Consider the following 16731-nt stretch of genomic DNA (forward strand, 5'->3'; position numbering starts at 1 on the left):
CCAGCATATGTCACAAGTCCCCTCATTGAGGTCAGAGTGCCCTGGTTGTCTGGTTGTCAGAGTGCCCTCTGATTGTCTGTGCCCTGGGTCACAAGTCTGTCTCCAGGAGGAGGGAACCCCACCCAACCATATGAATATGAGTGAAGGAGGGGAAGTTTCCCAAATGAAAATTGAGGTTCTGTCACCTAAAGAAGTTGAAATGAATGTCAGGCAAGCAAAAGTAGCCTTCATTTTTGCTACCCTTGTATCTCCACTCAAGGCTATGCTCCACATCTCCATCCAGACAGCTCCTATTCATCCTCCTATTCATCCTCAGTTCAAATGGCACTTCCTTGAAGAAACTTTCCCAAACCATCCCACACTGGACTGGAATCCCCTGCATGTGTGCTCTTGGCAGAGCTTGTCATTCTGGGCTTGTGTGGTTATTTGATGAAAGCCTGTCTCCCATACTGGACTGGCATCACCTTGAAAGCTGTGGCCTGTCTCACCCATCACTCTGTCCCTGGAGCCTAGGACAGTGCCTGGCACACAGGAGGAGCTCAGTAAATACTTATTTGAAGTACCAATGGAGGTCCACAGCAAATATGACCTGGTGATCAGTGGTGGGAGGCGAATGGGTCAAGAAAGACATCAAGATTCCCTGCTCATGAGTGAGAGTGTGGGGAGACAGAAGTCAAGGTGACCTTGGTGAGCACTGCCTTGGGGGACTCAAGGATGGATGAAAGCGGGAGGAGGCGAGGTTACATGGGGTAGAGGACTGGAGATCCATCAGCAAAAGCCATCCCTGGGGACACGGAGAGGAGGGGAAGAGTAGGTCAGGGCTGAAGAGAAGGAATCTTTTCTCTGAGTTCCTGGGGAGCCCAGATGGAAGGGTTGATGTGGCCCCATTCCCAGGAGCCTTTATAAAAGAGAGTGGGGAGGTCAGGGCTTTGCAAGGACAAGGGAAGGAGTCCCTACGTGCTGGATTAGGATTGGTTGGAAAAGGGATTTCTCTGGGAGAATCCCTCAAACCTCAAGAACTGGGAGGAGAAGGGTGTCTGGGGCTTCTGCCACCATCCCTGTTTCCCTTTTGAGTAATCTGTTTCCGCATCTGTCCATCCACACACAGAGTTACTTGTGTCTCCATGACCAACCGCTGGCAGTGGACAGGGTGTCCTTCCCACCCCCCCTCTTACACACACTCACTCCCACCTGGTACCCAGAGCCTGGTCACCCCAGGCCAGGCCTGTGTTTCCAGGTGTAACAGGCAGGAGACGCTGCCCTAGGACGAGAGCAGGGAGGGGGCAGGGGCCCACCCCCACCCACAGCGACCCACAGAGGGCGAAAAGAGGACGACGGCAGAGAGACACAGAAAGGACAGGCCAACAGAAGCAGTCCTGCAAGGCTGGAAAGAGAAAAGCCAGGAGGGGAGTGCTTGCTGTGAAGGACAGGGAGACAGAGACCAAGACGGACAAGCAGACAAGCTGATGACCCAGGACGAGGCCGGGAAGAGCCATCCAAGGAAGGAGAAGGAAGGAGAGAGACTGGAGCGGGACGGCGGGGCACGCGAGGGAAGGAGGGGGTGGGGAGAGGGAGGGAGGAAGAGAGAGGGGAGAAGGAGGGAGAAGAGAGCGGGAGAATGCGAGAGAAAAGAAGGGAGAGGGGAGGCGTAGAAGGGGAGAGGAGGTGAAGTGAAAAGGAGAGAGCCTGCTGGCGGTGAAGCTGCAAGAGGCAGCTGCGGAGGGAGCGCGCGGCGCGGGCCGGGAGAGCGCTGGGCGGGGGCGGGCGGTGCGGGCAGGGCCCTCCCCGAGCTGGGCGGGCTCCGGGAGCCGCGGGCCCCGCCCTCCCCCTCCATCCCTCCGGTCTCGCTCCCCCCTCCTCTCCCTTCCCCGCGTCCCTCCGCCCGCCCTCGGAAGACCGAGACAGCGGAGAGGTTGCGGGTGAGCTGCGCTGTGCCCAAGAGCGGAAGAGTCGGGAGCGCAGCGCAGCCCGAGCCCGAGCGGCCCCGCGTCCCGAGCGCACCGGAGCGGCCGAGCCGCCCCGCGCAGCGCCCGTCCCGGGCAGTGCAGCCCCGGCCGCAGGTAGGAACGGGCGGCTGGCGTCGGGGCGCGGGGCGCTGAGCCTAGGATAACGGCGCAGGACCGGCTAGAGTCCCGAGCCGCCGCCGAGAGCCGGGTCGGGTGGGGGGCGGACACCTCGAGATTCAAGCCCCCGCGCGGCACCGTCCCTGGAGCCACATGAAGGAGCAGGGGCGCCGCTCGGACCCCGACGTGCGCCCGGGCCATCCATCCCCTGAGACACGCGGGAGGCAGGAGAGCTCCAACAGAGGCGAGAATTGCATGCCCCTTCCCTCCTGCGGTGCCCCTCTGGCCCCGCAAGTTGGCGCTGGATTCTGCTGGAGCCGTCGAAGCTCCCTATTCATTCCCCAGGGGATGGAGGGGACGCGGAGTGAATGACACGAACAGCGTTAGGGGACCGTGCGCCACTTTCCCAATCCTGGGGTCAGCTGAGCCGAGTTAGAGCTATGCCCCTCATTTGTTATCTGCGGCTACGGCGGGATCGGGTGCGACTTGAGGATGGGACATCTCTGGGACAGCCCAAGCTCTCAGAAACGTTGGCTTAAAAGCACACCTGGGCTTGGGCTGAGTGCACTGGAGCTAAGCCTAGTGCACCGGAGCTCGCGTCGCGCCACCCCAGCCCCGACTTTCTCCAAGAGATACGGGGTGCGGGAGGTCCCTTAGAGGGCTGGAGGACTGTGCCTCCTTGCTGCTTCGGGAACCGCGCTCCCCTTCTTGCTTTTGCTCTCTGCGTTTACTCCCGGGGCGACACTGCTCACCACGGTAGCCTCCGGCAGGGCAGTGTCCGTTGGGTCCTGAGCACACGTCCCCACGGGTGGCACCCACGGATGTCCTGTTCTAGGCTTGGCTCGGTCTTCAGACAAGAAACTCAGACCGGGCAGTCCCCTATTGAGGCTCTGAACTAATATCCTCCCAAAATAGACATGAACCTCAAGGAGAAAATTGGAATTTTTAAAAGCCAAATGATAACACCACGTTCCTCCCCAATGTGGGGCTGGAGGCTCATTCCCTTTCCCAGGAAGCTCAGCCTTATCCCCATGAAGAGCTGGCGGGGGGTGGGGGAGAGGGAATAAAATGGCTCCTGAGCTTTTGTGACACCCCAAAAATCAGAGACCGTGTCAGACTGAGTGGCATTGGGGGTCTACCTTTGTTTTTCTGTGACACACAAGGTGGGTGTTTGGCAAGGGAGTAGGGGATGTTGGGTGCTGGATAGTGCCTAGATTCTGTGTCTTTGGGAACTTTGGGGGAAGTGTCCTCTCCTAAGGGAGCCTAAAAAGGCTACTACCCCTGTCCCCCAAATTCCAAAACAAAAGAGGTCAGTGAAAGCTACTCGCATCTTGCATGTTATCTCTTTATCTTTGGAGCACATTAGGAGGGACTGACCCAGCTCCAGATCAGGGTCTGGTTGGAGCAGGCACAGACCCTCTCCAAGGCAGAGAAGGGAAAAAAGAACTTGCCCTTAGAAGTGGGAGTCCCTGCGGGAGTGGGACGGACCTTTTCCCAGAGCAGCCCTGGCAAAATGGCTGAGCCTCCCTCGGGCCTCAGAAATAAATCGTCAGGCAGGCAGAAAACAAAGAAAGAGCTCTGTCTCCAGCCAAGCGCTGGCTCAGTGGCCAGTCCTTGGAGGACAAACAGTGAGTCCCAGGCAGAGAGACACAGCCCGGCCTGTCTGGCAGAGCATCTGGAAAGTGGGGTTCCCCTAGGAACACACAGGAGAGAGGCAGCCACTCTGGAAGTAAAATCAGGGACCCTCTGTACTGATGTGGGATACTTTATTTCAGGTCTGGAGGCTTGAAGAGAAGTGAGTCTCCAGGAAGTTAGATGGGGCTGGGAAGGATGTCTAGAGACCAAGGAGTAGTAGCTTAGAGGGTAAAAATGAGGCAAAATCAAGTCCATCAAAGCCGAAAGATGCACAGTGGCCACGTCTCTCCTGCCTGCCATGGATTTTACATGCCTGGTGACCCCAGAGCAGCAAAGACTATGAATTTTTTTACACATGGCCCAGCACACAGCAGGACCTCAATAAATCTCTTAAAATAAAGCCTGCATGTATGGAAGGTGATGCTATCACTGGCATGGACCTACCTGCAATCTCTACCTGTCTTGCTGAGCCAGGAAGGCTATAAAATGTGGCCCCCTGGCCCATAGCCGGGAATGAATGAGCCCCAGATGAGGGTTTGCTTTGAGCTGAGGCATTGCCATTTCTGGCCGGGTGACCTTGGGTACATTCTTGTTCCTGTTGGAAGGAAGGAATGGAGTACCCAGAGCTTCCAATGTGCCAGGGGTTATTCTTACAAGAACTGTGTAAAGCAGGCACTATTCTAATCCCCACTTCAGAGGCGATGAAACTGGATGCAGAGAGGGGAAGTGACTTGCCCAAGGTCACGTAGCCAGGAGGAGGAAGGGCAGGGATCTTAACCCTATTGTTCTAATTTGCAGGCCAACTTTGTCCTCTCGTGGGTCTCTGGGCCTCGGTTTTTCCATCTGTAAAGTGAAGTGATGGGGTGGTAGTTCCTGTGGGCTTGCCATTGGAGCAGTGGCTGGTCCTCTGCCTTGGTGGCATATGACATGCTGAGAGCACCATGAAATAAAACACCAATATCAGGCCACTTCTTGCCATCACACAAAGACGCCGTTCCTTGGCTTGGCTGTGAGCTCAGCAGCTGAGATTGAGTTCCATGCCACTTGGAATTTGGAGATGTTTTTTCCACCCTCTTGCTTGTCAGTGGTTCACAGGCAGGGTGTTGTTAATGACAGTTGATTCAGCCTTGCCACCACCTTTAGCCGCCTGCATCCTGAAGTTCATCTCCTTTGTCCTTAGGAGCCCATCCCTGTTGCCTAGTCCAAAATGCACCCACCTTCCGCTTGACCACCAGCTCCGCCCCAGCAGCCCCTCTCCTCTGCCACAGCCCCAGTGCCAAACCCACTTAGAGCCACTTCATCGCCTCTCTGCCCAAATGGAAACTAAAATGCGAGCGTCAGCAGGCCTGTCTCTGCCTGTGTCGGAACTACCCCTTCAATTCAACCGCGCAGTGTCGCCTGAGCTTCTCTGTGTCTGGAGGATGCTGGGCAGGGTATAGCACCGCTGGATGACAGCAACCTCAAGTTGACCTCAGTTGCCAAGAGCATTGGGCACTGCCCCCACAAGGTGAAAAGATCATCATGTGTCCACTGCTCTGTGGCTTGGCGTGCCTCGATGCTGGCTTCTCAAACAGGCCCTGCTCAGGTGGCTCTTTTTGCCAACTTTACCCCGTTTTCTGAAGGGCGCTAGGAGATGGAGGGGAAGAGGTTGGTGCTTGCAAAAGAAAAAGTTGGGAGGCCAGATGTGCACCCCAAAATAGGACTTCCCAGGAAATGGGTCTCAGTAAGCGTATGAACATCCAGCATCTTCATCTACTCCATGCTCACCCAAGACCTCTGGGGTCAGGGGAAGGGGCTATGGAGTCAGTGGGAAGTGGGCCAGTAGCAGAGAGGAGAGTTGCCTGGCATAGGCAGTAGGTGTGAATGCAAGCTGTGATATTTCAGCGGAGACCTGGAATTCAGTCATAAACAGAAAAGGAAGAAAACACTAAATATTGTTCCAATGCAATTGTATCAAAAACAGTAATAACTGTCAGTTACTGCATGTTGGCAATATGCCAGGGACTGTGCTGTGTGCCTTACTTATATCATTGCAGTTAATTTTCACAAAGCCCTGTGAGATGCATAGCATAATGATCCCTATAAGGGTGAGGAAACTGAGGAGGAGAGGGGCTAAGGCACTTGCTGCAGGATCACTGGGCTAGTAAATAGCCTTAAAGCCCAAACCCAGTCACAGCATGCTTAAATCCCTGCCACTGTAAAGCCCCTGACACTGCTTACTTGGCAATGACCATGAGCACCCCCCACCGCCTCCACCCCAGTTAAGGAGCTGCACAGTTTACAAAGCACTTCTTCATCCATTCCATCTGTGGAGCTTTGCCACAGCTCTGGGAGGCTGGGTGGCATAACTTTTGCGTGATAACTGGGGAAGCTGACTTGCAGAGAGATGAATTTATGCCCAAGGTCCCTCAGCTGCTAGGTTGCAGAACTGGGGTTCAAATTGAGATGTCCAGCCTGTTACAACATATTTGGGACCTAGATTTTAAATTCATTTGCAGCTAGTGCTGATGTCGTGCACTCAGCCACCTTTCCCTAATTCTCGGGTGTCTCCCAATTTTGTCCCCACCATCTTACTGCTTAGGAAGCTATTGAGAGTGCCCTGACAAAGCCATCAGCTGCGTTTACCGTGATCTGACGTGACACAAAAGTGGCATCCGATTCCATGCAAGCTGCCTGCAGCGAATGGCCTTCTATTTTTACATTTCTCACAAATTGGAAATTACAAGGAGGCCAGGTCTTGCAGAGAGATTGGCTGTGGTGCTCTGAAAGCAGGGGATGTACAACTAGGTGGAACGGGCCACTTTAGGATGCCAGGGGCCCTGTTGGCTGTGAAAGGAGTCCCCTGGCTACTGGGACTGGATGGGATCCTGGCACACAGGCCAGGCTTGGGGATGCAGGAGTTAGTGACTGCCTTGGACAGTGACCTGCAGCTCTGCCCACCTGTCGGTGGCCTGGTGTCTGCAAGATCTGTGTCTCACGCCAGCTCCTGAGATAACTGAGCCCTGGCCAGAGGGACATTCAAGGTCAAAGATGCCCTGAAACATAGACAGCAGGTTGCTTTCATGAATGTGTTGTTTGATAAGGAGGTTCTGTGCAGGGAGAGGGCAGCAGCCACAGGGAGGTGAGCAAAGACATTTGGTATCAGTGTTGCGGTTTGCTGCAACTTAGCACTGATCACGATACTCCCGGTCATCAGAACCGCACGTTATACTTTGCTAAAAATGCTCTTGCAGCTGCTCTTTCTTTTGATCATATATAAAGTATTCTAGGGGAAGAAAATATGGTCCTTGAGATCCTGGAGAAGAATCCTTTCTCTAATAAAGAGTGACTTTTATTTTAAGCTAGTTTTCTCATAAAGCCCAAATCAGAATGACCTTGACCCAAATGAGGCTCCTTTGCACACATGTGCTTACATGCACATGTTAACACTTACGTAGAATTTCAGTTTTCAAAGTGTTTTCTCAGTTGAAGCTTGTGACAGCCCTGGGAGTTTCAACTGAAGGTAATTTTATTGTTGTTATTAGTACCATTATTATCCTCATCCAAAAGATGAAACTGAGGCTCAGTGAGCCCTGACTCCTCATCTCTGTCCCCTAGTTTCCCAGCTGATGGAAATCACCTTTACTAGGCTGAAATCCAGGTTCACCAGGTAGCCCCTTGAGAAGTAGTCCAGATGAGGCCAGTTCTGGTAGGAGGTAGAGCACAGAGTACTCAAAGATCGAGACTTACAGGAGAGCTTGGGAAGGTATGGCTGTGAGGTTTGGGAGAAAAGGGCCACGGCATCTTGTCCTAACCTTACCTGAGCTCTGGCCAGAGATTAACATCTCCTTGGTTATGCCCAGAGTTTGGATCCAAAGAGTGATCATTTGGCTGGGGGCTTCCAGCAGTAGCCAGACCTGGAGGGAGAGGAAGGGATGGTTGCTCTCAGACACCTACCTGCACACAAGAATGCTTTTCTCAGTGAATTGGGGGAGAAATGAACACCAGGGGCCCCCATGAGATTTCATAGAAGGATCTAAAGGTCTTCGTAGCCAGGAAGGTTGTGGGGAGTGTTTGTATGTGAGCTTCAGCTCAGACCCACTGGAGGAGCAGGCTATGTGCTTCTGAGCCATGCCCAGGCAAGAGGGCAGGGATGGGGTGGGGATATGGGATGGAAACCACTTTACCCTGGCCATGACCCACTCCCCTCTGCCTTTGGACTGTCGCCATGCTGGAGACTGAGAAATATCACGAGTTCTAGGAGCTTCCCTGTGAGGTGCCAGGGGAGGCAAGAGACCTGAGGGTTTGACAGTTCCCTGGCTGGATGGTGGGGAGAGAACTTGTCCAGTTTGACCCTGACAATGAGTTCAGAGGGCCTGCTGGGCACTGGTCCCTGAGCCAAGGCTGATGCTGGACGATAGGTGCTACTCTCCCCTTCTGCCAGAGGGGACCCTGAGCCCAAGGGTGGTGGAGTCACTCGCCACGGGGTGCACAGACCAAGATTGGGCCCAGGTCTTGGTGATGCCAACCTCACGCTGCTTCTGAAAAGCACCTGAGACAAGATAACTGTGGGGGAGCCAGGAGCTTTTTCTCTGTATTCGCCATTTCTGGCTGTGCCATGCAAAGGCTGAGAAAAAGTGAAAGCAATGCAAAATAGAAGTGGCCAAAAGCAAAACCCACCAGCTTCCTGGGCACTGTCTGAGCTGCCAGCCTGCAATCCAGGCTTCACTGCCACCTGAGCTGACTAAGCCCCTTCCTGCCCAAGTCAGATGTTTCCAGAGCTTAAGATCAAGGACCCACCTATGATTTAAAAAAAAAAATTAAAAGTAGGCCTGGGGAAAGGGAAGAAGTCATCTTACTGAAGAGTATTTTTTTAAAGGTGGAATTTAAATGCACTCATGGATTACATATGCATTTTTAGCAGGTTGGTTCAGCATAATGACACAGAATGATCTGATATGTACATCTGTCAGTCTTGGGCTCTGCCTGTGACCTAGGCACTGAGCCAGTATTTCACAAGCATTGTCCCAGGATCCTCAATAAGGAAACTGAGGCTCAGGGAGCTCAAGAAGTTGCCCAAGGTCATATCACTGACACGGGGCAGAGTTGGGAATCAGATCCAAGGCTGCAGGGCTCCGAGGCTTGGGCTTGCAGACCTGAGAAAAAAGTGGGAGAGCTGCCTCCTGCTGGGCCTCAAGCCTGTGGGGGACCGTGGGCAGGTTCTTTCCCCTCTCTTGGCTTTGCATGCTCAGTTCATACAGCCAAGGGGTTTGGACCATTGGATAGGACGATCGGCTGCTCCCTGCGCCAGGCGCCAGTTCTCCAGGCAAGGGGAGGGAAGTTGCACGCCCCACTTCCTCCTCTCCTCCTCCATTTCCCCCATAATAGCCTCCCCGAGACTAATGACTGAGGAAGATAAGAGTCCTTTCTCCAAATGGCAGTGAATGCCACTAATGACAGAGCAGATGCAGCACTGTTAATTATTCCACGGGTATTAAATGAAAACGCCAGCCCTGGAGGAGTTAAATAGCGCCACTGATCTGGCAAAGGCTGTACTTAAAAGTGGTGCCATCAGCCTGGGCCAGAGCAGAACAGCCTCCTCCCCAAACTTGGAGCTAGACAGGAATCACAAAGGAAGGGTCCCCTCATTGGTCATAGACCCCCTTCAGCTCAGGGTCCGAAGCAGCTCCTTGGAGACATGGATCAGTGGCTGCTTTGGGAGATTTTCTTAAAGGCCCCTGGGGGACCTAGACTAGTTACCCTCAGGAGCAGATGTGGACAAACAATTGGACCGAATAAAACTCTGAGCACCTACTGTGTGCCAGGTCCTATTTTGGATTGTAGAAAGAAACCGGGTGCTGTTGCTGCCCTTTGAAGATCTGCTTGCAGTGAAAACCGTAGATCCCTTAAGAGCAGGAATGCTCTGTCTTTTGGAGTCTGTGGTCCCGTAGTCAAGAACACAGAGTGGGTACCTCTTTATTACTTTGATTATCTGCTGGTTCCTTGAATGAGGACCAGAGGCCACACAGATTGCGGCCAGAGCAAGATCGGTGGGCAGGGGACTGGGCCAGGGGTCAGGCTGTCTTCTCCAGGTACAAGCAACGTGACCTTCCTGCACAGCTTAGCCCCAGGTTCTGAAATGAGGCATGACGTGGATGAAGAGCTGGGTTTTCCGCTTGCTGAGGCACCACAGGCAACTCCTTTGCAGTCTCTGAGCCTCAGTTTGCACATCTGCAAAACGGGGAAGATAAGGGCTATGATGGCTGCAGGCAAAACCACCATCTCCTAACCAACCCTGGCCCTGAATCTGGAGGATCACAGACACCTAATAAACATTTGAAGAGTGACATTCTGGAGGCAATTCAGCAGAGAGAGGGTAGTCACCAGAGGCGGCATCCGGTTCTTCCTGTGGGTCTCACTCAAACCTCACTCCAACCCCCAACTCATTTCCAGCAGCTCAGGTCACTTGTTCCCAGCTTCCTGAACCTGGAAAGCCATTTCTCAGGTCTTTCTAGGCTAGAGAACATTACAAAATCCACCCATTTCAGACACACCTGTGTTATAGATGGGTAAACTGAGGCCTAGAGAGGAAGAGTCCTCGGTCTTGCAGATGCTAGGACCCGGAGCTTCTAACCCCTAACGCAGTGCTCTTTCCCTTCCACCAAGCCAGCCCAGCTCCTCCGTTAAGAAATTATTAAATAGAGTTGGTGGAAGGACTCTGGTTGCCGTGACAACGGAGCCTGTGTCCTCGGGAGATAATGGCGTTGCACAAGGCAGAGTGATGTGTATTGAATGCTGATTCGGGAGCTGCTAGAGTGAGAGTGAGCACAAGAGGAGAGTGGAGGGGACCGTGTCTAGAACTCAAGCTTCCCCAAGAAGGAGGTGCGGGACTGGTCGGGGTGGGGCAACTTGCCTCCTCTACTTCCATCCTTCCTACAGCCTTGTCAGAATGGGATACTTCCCTGCACTTCGTGGAGGTGCAGAGTCAGGTGAGGAGAGGTGAAGTGACTCACCCCAGGTCACAACCAGGAAAGAGCTAGAGCTAGGATTACACCTCCAACCAACACGAGGGCCTAGGCTATAGGGAGAGTCTGGAAGGAGGCTGCCCTGCAGGGCCAGGGGATGGTTGACAGAGACCTTTCTAAAGTCTTAAGTGCTTGTGGAGGTCCTGATGGGCCAGAATGACAATTCCAGCCCAAGAGGAGGAGAAAACAGAACATCAGGGTAGCTAAAAGCATCAGCTTTGGAGCCAAAGTCACATCTCTCCCTGCCACTTCCTAAACTGTGTAATCCTGGGTGAGTCACTTTCTCTCTGGACCTCAGTGCCCTCATCTGCAAAATGGGGATAATACCAGCACCTACCTCATAGGATTGTGGTGAGACTGCATATCATGAGGCAGATAAAGCATCAAGCCCCAATCCTGGCCATAGCTCAATCACCAGCAGCTGTTGTTATGAGCCAAAGGGGAGAGGTTAGGAAAAGGGTCCGCTCCCAACCATGTATCGGCTTGTAATTTGTGGTGTTGGAAGAGTGAAACTGACTAATACAGTACAAGCATGATACATAACAGGGTTCTTCATTCCAGGCTAGTAAATATCACTAGAACAAATGAACAGCTCCATCACCAAAAATATACATAAATATTTTGCATTTGAAGAGTGTGAATGGTGTACCTCACTGCAAACGTACTGTCTTTAAAAACCTCTATGCACACCTCACTGGGGGAATTTGTGTTTGCTCTATGCCAGCTATCTAAATGACCCCATGCTGCAAACGCTTTTGGAAAATAAACACTCTCACCCACACACCTAGTTTCTCTTCTAGAAGCACAGCTGGTGCAGTAGACTTACCTCCCTAATCAGGGATTGGAGAACATGGGGTTAATACCCTGTGAAACCCCAAAGTGCATCATTTGCATGCTGGCAAAGATGCAGGCTGGCAGACAACCCCATTCCATTTTGGAAGCGGAAAGAGGGTGCTGGACTCAGGCATTTGGCTGTTTCAAAAGCGCTGGTGAGAGCTGGGATCCTGATGATTTAGATGCAAGCAACCATTTTGTTTGTTTCCGCAAACCTGTTTGAGCAAATCCACCCCCAGAGATAGCAACCTGTTTCTGGGTCCTCTGAGAGAGAGGGTCATTTGTTTGCTGCTGTTTCTGGGACTGGATGCCAAGCTATGAGGCAATGAGCTGAAGACCTTGGATCTTGACACCCCTATTCCAGGCAGGCAGGAGAGGAGTCAGGGAGACTGATTCAGTGGACAAATAAAGACAGTTGACATTTAACCAGGATTTTAACGGGTGTGCCAAATTGCAGGATACATACACATACCACTTTGGGAATCACGTTTAATAAACAATTTGCTCTAAGAATTTGATTTGATCAGCATCTCCCAGTGACTCCCACCATTCCTTTATATTGATTGCGTATAGGTTAAGATAACACTGGACCGGGCGCAGTGGCTCACGCTTGTAATCCTAGCACTTTGGGAGGCGGAGGCGGGTGGATCATGAGGTCAGGAGATCGAGACCATCCTGGCTAACATGGTGAAACCCCATCTCTACTAAAAATACAAAAAACTTAGCCAGGCATGGTGGCGGGCACCTGTAGTCTCAGCTACTCAGGAGGCTGAGGCAGGAGAATGGCGTGAACCCGGGAGGTGGAGCTTGCAGTGAGCCGAGATTGCGCCACTGCACTCCAGTCTGGGCGACAGAGCGAGACTCTGTCTCAAAAAAAAAAAAAAAAAGATAATACTGGCCTTCCTTCCACCCAGAACTTTTTTCCATCACTAACTAAAAATATAAATGAAAGCCCTGATCAGGTGGTTTATTATAATATCTGCCAGATATCAAGCATTTACTATGTCCCAGATGCTGTACTAACTACATATTTTCCCATTTAATCCTCATAGCAGCCCTAGAAGTAAGTGTTATCACTTCTGTTTTAGACAGAGAGGGTAGGTGACTAACCTACAGTCACACAACATTGAACCGGAGCTGAAACTCAAAACGAGGTGTCCTTGCCCCTAGGGAAGGACAAATTTTCTTTAAGTCCCGCGAACAATGAGCATACTTATGAAGAGCTCCTGCTTGGGATATCATAGACTGATCAGAAGTTTGTCAGGAGCCATGATAGGGGCAGGCAGCAGAGGGCATTGCTTATTGTTCATGGGACTTAAAGAAAATTTGTTCAATAAAAATCTGATTTTTAGCCTGACATGGTGGCACATGCCTGTAGTCCCAGCTAGCTGGGGGCCTGAGGTGGGATGATTGCTTGAGCCTGAGAGGCAGAGGTTACAGTGAGCTGAGATCATGCCACTGCACTCCAGCCTAGGTGACAGAGTAAGACCCTGTCTCAGAAAAAAATTAAATAAATAAATAAATAATCTGATTTTACCAAATGGGTAGACTGTTCTTGTTACATAGGAGTTTTCACTTTACAAAAACAAGGGGCTCTATACCATAAAATTCCTTTCCACAGCTAAGTGAGTGAGTTAAGAACAGATGCACTGGTGAACGTGAGCATTCAAGTCTTTTAAAAATAAAATTAGCCTTTATATTGTGGGAAAATATTTTAGACCCTGGAATCTGACCCTTAACTGACTCTGAAAATACACGCCTCCCTCATTCTTGCAGAATATTCTAAAGCAGAGTCTCTCTGAAGTTTTTAAAATCCAACTGAGCTTTTATTAAGAGAACAATAGGATTTGTTGTTTCCTAAATATAAAATTATAACACCAAACATGCTTTTTCAAACTTCACCACCCCCAAGAGTTCGACATATCCCCTAGGGAAGGGGACATTAATCCTCATCCGTCTTCCACTGCTCAGAGAAAGAGCTCTACTGAGTGACTACGACTGCACCGTGTATACAAGGATTGCAAATTCAGGGGCCGTTGAGGGCCAGACAGGTCACAGAAATGTGTAAAGAGGTCAGGGATAGGATGATAGTAGTGGTGGGACTTGTAGTAAACTAGAAAACACATCACCCCTGCCCTTCTCCAAAGCATGCAAGTTCAAGTTCTAAAATTCAAATCCGATACCACTCAACCAAACATATTTGTGGGATCCATTTGGCCCAAAACCACCATGTTGAGATCCCTGGTGGTTCTTGTGACCTTGTGTGATCTTGATCCAGACAATTTCTCTCTGGGGCTCAGTCTGATTGTCTCTAGAAGGGGCTGATAGAGCCTGCAGAGCTGCTGAGATAGAGAGAGGAATGCAGTCCCAGGTGTGGACGCTTCATAAAGAGCCGTGGCGCTGTCTGCGGCCACTGTCTTGGATGTGCCTTCTGCGACGCTAAGCCAGCTCTCCGTTTGGGCTGTGCTCCTGCACGTGACTTATTTAGTTCATCGTTTAGTTCAGGCAGCCCTTGCAGTGTTATGTTTTCTTTTCCCCAAATCTGAGTTCTTAAAGGGCCTTTACCTTAATGCCCGTCGGAGCCTTCCAAGCACATCTTGAGCAAAAATGAACAGCTATTTTAACCCCACGGGCTTCTTACACGTGTGTTTTAAAAGGCAAAGAGTGATGTAAAAGAATGGCAAAAGGTCATCGTGCCGCTCTTATTTCCTGGTCTGAGTTAATCCTTTCTGGCCGGTTGAGCACGGGGCTTTTACAGAGGCATCCCCTGGAACTGAAGTCCTCCAGAAAGTCCCACACCCATCAGAGGCAGAAGGAAGAAAGAAGCCTGGAACAGGCGGTGAGGGTGCAGAGGGAGGGCACCCGGACCTGTTCCACAGGGGCTCGCCCTCATACCCAGCACAGGGTTGGGGGCTCCAGCTGGTGTGGGGAGGTAGCTGCCCCGCGTGGAAGGTTAAGACTAATGGGCCCCCAGCAAATACAGTCAGAACCAACTGAAGGAAGTCAGTGGAACAGGCCCTGCAGCCTGGGTTCAAAAATCCCGGCTCCTCCGCCACTTTTGACCTTGGCCTCCGCCAACCTCAGGCTTCTCTTGGCTGAAAGGTAGGCTACCTCCCTCCCTCCTTGGTTCAGTGAGCTGACACAGTGGAGCCTTGGACAGCTTACAAGCAGTGAATGGCACATCTGTTTTCTCTTCCGTCCTTCTTTCCTTCTGCCCTTGTTTTTCCTCTTTCCCCTTTCTGATCCCTTCCTGTGTGCCTCCTTTCCTCCTCCTGTTTTCCTCCTCATCACTCTGCTCCTTTACCCCAGCCTCCTCCTCGTCTGTTTCTTTCCTCCTCTCCTTCCACTCCCTTTTCTCTCCTTTCCCCCTCCTTCCCACCCTCCTCTCTCTCCATCCCGCTCCGCTTTTTTAAATCCACCCAGGGGATGCCTCCAAGTTCCCGTATCTGATCCCAGGGTGCGATGTTCCTTGCCCTGCAGCAGGCATCTCTGCGGGCACCCACTGGCCCCAGCATGCGCTCCAGGGCCAGCCCAGGGGGTGGCGTCCGGGGCTTCCCTTACAGGAAGCAATCAAGAGGGTTTCCAGCATTAAACCACTCAGGAAGCAAGGCCAGTTTCTGCCCGAGAGCATGCCTCACTGGCCCCACAAGAAGAACCAGGCCTAAGGCGTAGTGGTGTGCTGGAGCCTGCTCGCAGATGGCGCACACCCAATCCTGTGACCTCGTATTAGTACTTTGCATGGGTCACGGTGGGAGTGTTTACACCACAGAAATCAGCAGGTGCTGCAAATTGAGTCTTCTGTTTTGTTTCCTAAGAGCCCGTTGTTAAAACTTACCAGCACACCACTGCTCTGTAGACCTGCCGCCTTCTCCGAAGCAAACGTTCCTGTGCTGAGGCCTTGTAAGAACAATGTCTGCTGCCATAGAGGGCAGAAGCCAGAGAGCGCACGCATATCTAGCGCTGTTTAAGCTGCCTGCTGTCGGGGAAGCAGAGCGGGTGGAAGATCTGAGCCCTGTTCTTGCAGAGGTGACGGTGCAGCTGGGAAGCTAAGACAGAAGAATCTGTAATTAGTCAGGAGAGAAGCCATGTTGTATAGGGTGACCAGGCCTTCCTCCTCGCCCCCACTATGGTCCTGGCTCAGGCACTGTCTCTCATCCTTCCACCAGCCCTGTTACAGCAACCTCCACCCATGCTCCCTCTCCTCTCTTCCTCCCCACACAGCTGCTGGGGGATCTTGCCAAGTCACCATCACATCAAATCTCCCCACCTTCCATGGCTCAGGTGGCAGCCCTGGTGACCACTCCATGCCCACAGCGGAGAGGGATAGTTAAGAACATGGGCTTTGGAATCAAACTGCAGTGTCTGGGAGCCGAGAAGTTGTCTGACTGTCTGAACTTCGGCTTCCTCATCTGTACAGTGTGCAGTACAGAAAGGCAGTAAATACATTAAGCACTTCCTCAGCCTTCGGTGTGATCATCATTCTCATTACAGAGTAAAATGTGCCCTCTTTTCCTGCATCAGAGTTCTTTACTACTACTGGCGGCTTCCTGGCCACGTTTCCCTAAATCACCCCAGATTCTAGCCCCCAAGCCAGCCTCCTCACTGTCTTCAAATATGTTCTGTATTTTGGCTTTGTTCTGTCTGCCTGGAATGGACCAGGAGCAGTTAGGGTTGCGGTTAAGAGCAAGCAGTCCGGTCCTGCTCCTCTAGCTGTGATTATTTTAAAAATATCCCCACTTCTGCTCCATTTCCCACCAAACCCAATGCTACCCCTCCCAGTTGCCTGCCTGAACCCAGACCCCAGGGCAGGGCGCCACCTCTCCTTCTCTGTGTGCTGTGGAAGAACTTACACCGTGGATGTGGATTGTCCATGGCCCATCTCCCAGCTGTCCCAAGAGCTCAGTGGCAGCAGGACTCAGACTCCAACTTGCATCTTTGTCCCTCAGCACCCAGCATGAGGCCCGGCTCCCTGGAGGTGCGCAGTAGATGCGGATTGGATTGAAAATTGCCTTGACAAAATGAGGTGCTCAGTTGGGCACTATAGATAATTAGGGGCTGGAACAGACATTAGTAAACCACTGATGGTGTGAGTGAGACAAGCAGGATTGGATCAGAGTGAGGTGGAGCTGGAAATCGGAGTCTGACTCTCCTGCTTGCACACAGAAGAAAGCTGAGGCACAGAGAGGGGAAGGGAC

The 16731-nt window shown here is 52.0% G+C and overlaps 1 protein-coding gene and 1 long non-coding RNA gene across 12 annotated transcripts in view; one reads left to right on the forward strand and one right to left on the reverse strand.

Moving 5' to 3' along the window:
* The first annotated feature begins 1890 nt into the window (after nucleotides 1-1890).
* The window catches only part of SLC6A1 (solute carrier family 6 member 1), a 45285-nt gene continuing 30444 nt past the window's right edge, over nucleotides 1891-16731 (forward strand). For all 11 annotated transcript variants that reach the window (XR_013413355.1, XR_013413356.1, XM_077990155.1 and 8 more), the window contains exon 1: nucleotides 1891-2060. The gene's annotated coding sequence lies outside the window, so the exon portion shown is untranslated. The remainder of the gene's footprint in view (nucleotides 2061-16731) is intronic.
* LOC144339279 (uncharacterized) lies at nucleotides 13336-15956 on the reverse strand. Its single transcript, XR_013414124.1, has 2 exons — nucleotides 15804-15956; nucleotides 13336-15582 (listed from the first exon to the last, which is right to left on the reverse strand). It is a non-coding gene; the product is annotated as an uncharacterized LOC144339279 (long non-coding RNA).

This window comes from Macaca mulatta, chromosome 2 (assembly GCF_049350105.2).
Source record: "Macaca mulatta isolate MMU2019108-1 chromosome 2, T2T-MMU8v2.0, whole genome shotgun sequence".
Lineage (NCBI taxonomy): Eukaryota > Metazoa > Chordata > Mammalia > Primates > Cercopithecidae > Macaca > Macaca mulatta.